Genomic DNA, 9,013 nt, shown 5'->3' on the forward strand with positions numbered 1-9,013 from the left:
CCACCAACAGAGAACCATTTATGTAGATACATTCCTTAGAGCTTCTCCAAAATCTATTGGAAAGTGAAACCCTGGAGAAAAATAGATTTCTAGTAGTCCATGCAATAGGCCTAGTACTCTTTGTATCTTGAATACCAAAGAAAATAAAATATTATTTTGCAGTCACAGACTGCTGACTCTGATAATATGCTGGATACATTTTAAAGAGCTTAACAAAGTGATTAGAACTGAATGCAAGTATGCCTCCTATATACCAGTATTAACTAGCAAGAATAGATAATAAAATAGAGATCTCATTTTACAATAGTAAGCAAAACAAAAAAATTTTTTATAAGTTTATTTTATTTATTTTTGGCTGCTTTGGGTCTTCGTTGCTGTGCTCAGGCTTTTCTCTGGTTGCCGCGTCTTTGTTGCGGTGCGCGGGCTTCTCACTGCAAGTGGCTTCTCTTGTTGCGGAGCACGGGCTCTAAGCGTGCAAACTTCAGTAGTTGTGCAGCACGCAGGCTTTAGCTGTGCGACACGCCGGCTTAGTTGTTCCGTGGCATGTGGGATCTTCCCAGACCAGGGCTCGAACCCGTGTCCCGTGCAGTGGCAGGTGGATTCTTAACCACTGCACTACCAGCGAAGCCCAGCAAAAAAAATTTTTAAAGGACTAATCCAAGACTTCTGATTTTAGAAAGCTGGTGGATCACGTTAATACAAAAACTTGCATAACATGTAGAAATTCAGGATACTATATATAATATATAGAAATTTTTAAAACGTGTGCTTCCCAGTTTCACATGATAGAAAGAAAATTGCAGAAGTGAGAAATAAATAAGGAATGAAAAAACAAGCATAGGTCCAGATGATGTTATAGGCAAATTCCAACAGTTCTTCCAAAACCAATTCTTATCTTATACAAACTGGTCTAGAAAATAGAAAAAGAGGGAAAATATTCCATCTCATTTTATGACATATGGTAATCTCTGCAAATTCAGAGAAAGCATTCATAATGCTAATACTAATTTATAATACGATCTTATAACAAATTTTTTAACCTGAGAAAGGAAATCACAAAGAAAGCCAAGAGCAAATATTACACTTAATAGTAAAATCTGACAAGGATGTCTGTTATGCCAGTTTTAATCAACATTATTATGAAGGACCTAGTTAGCAGAATAATATATGAAAATAGATAAAAGTTAAAATGATAGGTAAAGAAAAATCAAATTGTCATTATTTGTGAGCAAAATATTAATTTCTACATGGGGAACTAAAGGAATTGAAAGGCAAAAACTAGAGCTACTAAGAGACTTCATCAAAGTTGCTAGATACTAGATTACCTTATGAAAAATGAATTCATTCTTGTGCATCAACCACAAACCACAACCAATGAAAGGATACATTTTTAAAAATGCCATTTGCAGTATCAAAAACTTGTAATAAAATCTAGAAGTGACCTAGCAATAAATCTAATATAGATGTCTAAGATCTTTATGGAGAATATTATAAAACTTTATTGAAAGCCATAAAAGATTTACACAAAATAGAAACATATGCTAACTTCCTGGATGAGAAGTCATAAATATGTAAAATGTCCCAAAATATACCTGTAAAATTCAATGCAATTCTAACGAGCATTTCAACAGAGTCTCCTCACAGAATTTGATAAATTGGTCCAAAAAGCCCAATGGAAGTGAAATGGGCCAAGAACAAAAAAATTCTTGAAGAACAATTAGTCAAGAGGGGGAGAGTCTCCTTACCAGATATAAAGATTTATTATAAAGCTATATGGTAATTAACGCAGTGTGGTGATGGTATAAAAATAGGCACAAAAGTTCAGTGAAAGAGGAGAGAGTGTAGATACAGACTTAGGTTCACACCAGAATTAAGAAATACGGGAAAAGTGGCATTGTGTCATACAGGAGGGATGGCCATTCAGTTAACAGTGCCAAAAAATCGGCTCCCCATGTGAAAAAAATAAAGATATTTTAACTTTTATACACACGCTACTCATTGAACTAAAGTTTCAGATAGGCTTCTAAGTAATAATCATAGACTCCGCAACCTAAGAAAGTGGCATCCTTATCCAACTACGTGATGATTTATAACTGGGAACATGAAGAAATGGAGCAAAGATGGTCCCAGGCTGAAGGACCAGCATTTGCCCTGATGCAGAAAGGAGCAAGGCGAAAAGCAGGAGGCCGGTGCGATGGAAGCTTAAGGAAAGGGGATAAGTGGCCAGAGTTGAGATCTGATATATTGTTAGGACTGTGTCAGACCACAAAGCTCTTGTGGACCATGTTATGAGTTTTAGAATCTTCCCTAAGAGCAGTAAAAGCCAAGAGAGTTTTCAGTGGGATGAGTCCCGATCAGACTTCTTAGAAGATCCCTCTAGCTGCTGTATGAAGAATGGATGAGAAGACGCAGGAAAGACCACGCTGGAGGTTCTACCAGTTGTCCAGGGGCTTGAATTACGGAGGGGGCAGTATTAGGAGAGAGACATTTTAGAAGGATATACCTAAAATGGGAAAAAGGTCACATGAACAAAAATGTATTCTGTTACAGTTCTTCCCATAATTTCACACAGGGAGTCTAAAGCCGCAAATGAAATGAACCTTTCAAACACTGCTAAGGTCAACAAAAATGTCCTGCTTCTCTATGTTTAGAGCTGAAGGACCAAAGAAGGAGAGAGGCCTCATGTTTGGGTGGGGGAGTGGAGAGATGGAGAGAATGTTAGAATCACATGGAGAGCTTTGTTCAAGTTATATACATCCTGGCCACGCCAACCTTCCAATTCAGACACCAGAAATTCTAATAGGGAGACATAATTAGGTGAATCATTGAGAATTTAATATGACAGCATATGAAAATTCAAACATATTGTTGTCTTACTACTTCTAAGGAAAGTTATGCTGACCATTCTTGGGCGATGGGACAGAGATTTTTGCTCTGGTACAGACTGAGCTCTTCACAACCCTCAGAAAAATATTTGCTCCACCGTGAGAGCTCCAGTAGTCCACAAGGAAGTAAAGGGCAGAGGGAAAGAAGGTATCAATATAAACTTCAAGTCAGGGACAGCTGCAAGGGTGCAAGAGAGGACTAAGCAGGCGTGGAGACACACATCCCTGGACACCACAGCTGAGCACAGGAGCATCATGGCTGGACACTCATGTGAGTGGATAGCAGCATCGCGTGGAGACTCAGGGCCTGGGCCCCTCAGCCTTTTCCCAGCGTCGTGTAACCTTCAACAGAGTAAGAAAAGGAGCCCTAGGAATGAGTAAACCTTTCTCAAACTAAGCATCTCGTTATCTCTACCCCCAGGCCCACAGAGAATAACGGCTGTAAAACTTCAGGAGCCTCATTGTTAAGAAGGGGTCTTTCCTAAGGAGGGCCCTTTTTGTACATTCCAAGTTCTCCAAGGTTTTCTCCAGTCACTTTGGAATGGCTTACATTTATTTTCGTGCAGTTATCCAGATACACCTAGATTCAAACTGGAAGAGACCTGCAAGAGCATCTAAGCCCCACTTTACAGATGAGACAACTAGGCATTTGGCCAAGGTCACATAGCAAGAGTATGTATCACTGGGACAAGAATTCAGGTCTCTTGCCTCCCGCTCCAAAGCTACATCATCACACTCTCTCCACTTCAGTAAAGGTAACTTGACCCAGAAGCACAAGCTGTTTCTAACCTCCCGCTCATAAATGTGAACTGCTTCTCGGTTAGCGGTCGACTTGTGGAGTCACATCATGAACGTACGATAGGAAAAAATTCAGCGGGATGAATTCTTTACTTTCGGGCTCCCTACTGTTCTCACATATATTACTTCAGCTCTCAACAGGGAGTTGCAGTTTCAAGGAGTCAGTGAAATAACTATGCAGAGCCATTACCTCATGTACAACCAATGGGGGATAAGCAACCGTGGAATACACAATGCCTCGTGCAGGATAACAGCTTGTTTTTTGTTTTGTTTTGTTATTTTTTCCTTGGACAAACATCTTTATTTAGGATATCAAGTAAATATGGTAAAAAATTATGCTAACAGCTTCACACAAAGATACAAGACCAAACTTAGAATTACTTGCTCAGGTTACTCAGAATGGAACAAACTTCTTTCTGTGCTCGCAATTAGCACAGAAAATACCCAGTTATATTACTTGCTTTTCAATGGACATTTACTGTTTTACTCTAAGATCCCACGCCGTTACAGTACAAAAGAAGTCACTCCCGCCCCCTCCGGTATGATATACAGCCTAAACAACCAAGAGCGCAAGGGTTAATGTGATGCAAGCTTTTCTTTGCTTACAATTCTAAAACTGCCGTACAACTTTTTCCTAGTACAGCTATCAACGGGTTCACTTCATCTTTAGTTTACTGTCTGAGGAAAGGAAACATAAGAACATAACCTGTCACTTTGGTCCTAGCCTCCCACTTGACAAACATGGATCCAGGATTCTAGGATTACAGGAGGATCGCCGTTCCCAGTCTCCGACAGGGGCAGGCCTGTGGCATTTGGCACCGCAAGGCTGTCTGCTCTGGCTTCTTAGTGTACATATACTACCTCTATGTATTCTACCTATACGTTTTCATAACATCTCAGATGTATAGATGAGCCCCTGTATGTGCTATCAACTTCATCCCCTATTGCAGAAGCTTTTGGGTTTAAATCTGCCTACCAAATCTTGACCATGACATTTGGAACAAGATCAAGCTATCTGAATGAGGAAATTCAAAAGCTTATTCTCAATTTTTAAAATAGAAATATTTCAAGATTACCGATAAAGAACGCTTCATAAATAACACTGTTCACAAGCAAATATCAATCTGTTGATAATCGTAAGAAACTGAATATGCTATGTTTAAATATGAAAGCAATTGCATTAGGTTTCGATAAATTGAGACTACAACTAAAACTTTTCCATGCTGTTTAATCAAGTTACTTACAATGTACACATTCCTGAGTATACCCTATTGTAGTGACACTGTTTACTTCCAAATTTTTTGCATTCAGCATAAAAGGTGTTTCTTCCCAAGAAACTGAACTTTTCTGTCAAATGCGCTTGACCAGATAGGAGAATTGGGTTCATAAAATGGATTCATTTCAAGTTTTATGTATAAATCATAGACATCGATAAAGGAGTTTTTTATTCCGGCTTCTTGCCTGACGTCATGCAACATAATAAATCTCATATGACCCGCAGTGACGAATGCTGAAACAAACCATTCACTGAACTCGGCCCCCGTCTTCAGGTACATGTTGTTTGACAGTCACATGTTCTGTCTACGAGGTCGATAGCAGTGTGAGCTACGAACTCGTTCAGATGGCGGTGATCGTCTTTGGATTCTGCTTTTCCAGCTGGCAGAAACTCCATTTCAAAAACTGGATTATCATGGTGACCAACAATGACAACGTAGAAGCTTCCAGACATTGTCTTCAATAGATAGGCCCTGCGGCAAGACACCAGTAACGGAAATGCCCAGTGAATTCCCGTGGCCTAACAGTTTGTTTTGATGAAGGCTTATTTCTAGAAAAATGAAAAACAACTTACTTTTGTTTCTGATTTAAAAAGAAGGCAAATTTAAAATGTACAAGTGCATGTACTTATATCTTTTTGTCTCTGTTCATTTCTTGCAAAAATATCTATTTGTCATCAGTCATTCATACATAGGCCTGTAGGAATGTTTCCCAAAATGACTCTCAGGGAATTGGGGTCTTTGAGGTATTTCATGAGAATATGCAGGAGAGCTGTAGTCTTGTTTCCCCTCTTGGACCCTCACCAGGCTCATTTAGCAAACTAAAGGCTTTGGAAGACCTTTCATTTAGCCCTTCTGACCGACGTCTTTGATCAGGAAACCTTGTATATTTTTTTCATTTAACGTCCGTAGAACTCCAGTTCCACAGAACACCCTTTGGGAGGTGCTGGTTCATGATTACTCTCAAGAGCTTAGCACCCTGGAGGGGCATTTTTGGTCCCACTGGCTCTCTGTGGAGCCTCATAAGTGTAGCACTAGCTGTGAGCCCATCATCAAGGTGATCTCCTGACATCAGCAGGTTCTTTTCTGTCACAATGGGACAGACAGCATCTTTCAACTTCTTTTTGCAACTCCTGAATGTCTAAAATTACTCTCAGTGAATATTAGCTCTTATCACATTGAGACATAGACCTTGGGAGAGACATTCCTGACCATCCAGCTCCTGTTTTCATACTGACCATATCACCTGGGCAGAAACCTTAACACTTACTATGTCAACAAGGTGTCCTAATCCCAAGCGCTGGGAGTTGAGTCGTGGAAGATCTGGAGGCTCACAGCAGGCTGCTTTGTGCTTTATTCTTTCCTGTCCCTCTTCCTTACATTCTCTTTCCCAGTCCCACAAAGGCCATCCAATTCCTCTCCTTGTCATATGCCTGCGATTTTTGGAAACAGTTTTGTTTTGAACATGCCCTTGGGAGGACTCACCTTTTACCCCAAGCAACAAATATACGTATTTCTACCAAACTGTTGGCATGTTCCTTCAAGAAGAAATCTTCTTCTTCAAGAAGAAATCTTTCCCATATCACTGTTATTGAAACTGCATATATATATATATATATATATATATATATATATATATAAAGGGAAGATGCCAATGGTAGTGCTTGCTCAATGAATATAAGTCACCCTCCACCCTCCCCTCTCTGTTGGTCTGGAAGTGCTGTCATCAACCCTGGCTGCACATTACAACCATGCGAGGAGCTTTTAAAAACACAGATATCTGGGCCCCGCTTTTAGACATTCTGATTTAAATGATGGAGTCCATATATGCATTGATGTTTTTTAAGCACTGAGGCAATTCAGTTGTACACATCAGGGTAGAGTTTCACTGATTTAGAGCATGGAATCAATGAAGGTGGAAAATGCCATCAGTTACCGAATCATCAGAAAGAAGAAATGCTGAAATATTTCACAGGGAACGAAGACACCTGAGCACCCACAGCACCTATTCAGCTATCCCCCTGATCACCAACAGCTTTCCTTCCATATGTTCAGAAAAGTGTGACAACATAGTAATTTATCCCACTGCACTCCCAGCTTGTGAGAATGGGAAAATGAATCTAGAACATTTAGGCACTTTCTTTATAGCTGTCACTGGTGTGATGTCACAGTTAAAATTCTGCAACCTGGATGAATATTCAACCAACTCTGATGCACCCAGTGCAGGGTAATAGTAACTACCACTAGTAATCTAATTTGAAAATCCCATTCTTATGGTTTGACTTCTAGGGTCACTCCTGATGCCAACCATTTAGCCTGGGCTCCCTTGGAAGCACAGCTTAAAGGCTTGAGAATAATCCCAGAGATCAGGGCAAGGGGAAAGTAGATGTAAGGAGAGCCAACGTGAGGATTCGTTAGCAAGCAGGCTGCCACTAGGTGTGACTGATCGCTCAATTCTGTGTGTCCATCCCCTGAGAAGACATAAAAGCTGCATCTTAGACCTGTCCGTTAGTCAAGGGAGAGATAGGACATTACTCAGTAAGAAAGTGATGAACGGCAAGCTTGGTTACCCATTTTGTAAGGATGATTGATTGGCCTTGCGTCTGGAAGGAAAAGGACTGGAAAACTAGGGACAAGCAAGTCTGGGGAAGAGGTATGTACACTCACCTATAGGAATGGGCACAAAGTATGCAGATATTACTGTCCCCCAGGGAACATCCACTGCAGAGGGGTCTCTCAACGACCAGTGGGGAAGGATGATTCTGTGCTGCACAAAAGGCGCAAGAACAGAGTGGGCGTGTGGCAGAGGCTTGATGGGTCCCCACTGATCTAGCTAATGCTGCTCTTGAATGCCCAACCTGCCAGCAGCGGAGACCAAGGAGATCAGCCAGCCTTTTGGTAGCAGGCTGTTTACAACAGACATCTTCCACTCTGGGGAGACAGAAATTTGTCCTTACAGGAATTGATGTTTCATTTGAATATGGGTTTTCTGTATGTAGAGTTTAAACATAGCTGTATTGCAACATCTATGGCCCAACAAAGGCAAGGAAAACAAGGGCTCAGCTTCCTCAGAGGTGAAGGTCAGTGTCACTGCACCAGCACGCCAACCCAGACCAGTGTCCTCTGGGACCTGGAGTCAAGAGTAATCATCTTCCTAAAGCACAAATTTGATCGTGTCATTCACTGGCTTAAAAATTTTAATAGCTACTTATTGACCTTAATAGAAAAGTCCAAATTATTTAACGGAGCTAAGAGACTCTCAAGATTTAGCTTCTGCTTCTTTCCATCCTTTATCTTTTGCCACTTCCTCCCTCACAGTGCCAACAACGCTGAACTACTTTCATTTCCTTAAAATGGAGCCAGGCTTTTGTCTGTGTTGCACCTCAGCCTGAAACACCCTCCCCCAGCTTGATTAAGGCCTACTCAGCCGTTAGATCTCAAAGGAGACAGCAAGTGTTCTTGGACGTTTTCCTAGACCCTCTGAGACTGAGTCAGTTGTGGTCATGCCCACTCACCCTTCTCACTTAACTCTTACTGTAATACTCACTATATTACATTGCTTGTCCCTGGATCCCCTATTAGACTAGACGTTTCCCAGTACTCCTGGAACCCAGCAAAAATTAAGCACTTGACAAAAATTCATTAAAAGAATTAATAAATGAGTTGAGTGTTTTTCTTTTCTTTCTATTAAACTGTTCACTATCTCTTATATCATTTAAAAAGATGAGTGTTCATTTTTTCTCACATACTTCTCCAATGTGCTTAAGAAGTAAAAAGAAATGGAATATGGACAGCATGAAATTGATGGGGAAATTCGGCAAGGTAAAGTTTATATCATTGGGCTTAACCTCTTATAGCCGTCATTTAGGAAAAATAGATTAAGTTCCATATATAGATTCTCAGTCACTGAGCATTCTCCTACATTTTTTACATTAAAAAAAATCCTGGGCTTCCCTGGTGGTGCAGTGGTTGAGAGTCCGCCTGCCGATGCAGGGGACACGGGTTCGTGCCCCGGTCCGGGAAGATCCCACATGCCGTGGAGCGGCTGGGCCCGTG

General features: G+C 40.8%; 1 pseudogene; it reads right to left on the minus strand.

Moving 5' to 3' along the window:
• Positions 1 to 425: 425 nt before the first annotated feature.
• LOC101339278 (trafficking protein particle complex subunit 2-like) lies at positions 426 to 7,949 on the minus strand (annotated as a pseudogene).
• Positions 7,950 to 9,013: the final 1,064 nt, after the last annotated feature.

This window comes from Tursiops truncatus, chromosome 2, assembly GCF_011762595.2.
Source record: "Tursiops truncatus isolate mTurTru1 chromosome 2, mTurTru1.mat.Y, whole genome shotgun sequence".
In the NCBI taxonomy this organism is placed as follows: domain Eukaryota; kingdom Metazoa; phylum Chordata; class Mammalia; order Artiodactyla; family Delphinidae; genus Tursiops; species Tursiops truncatus.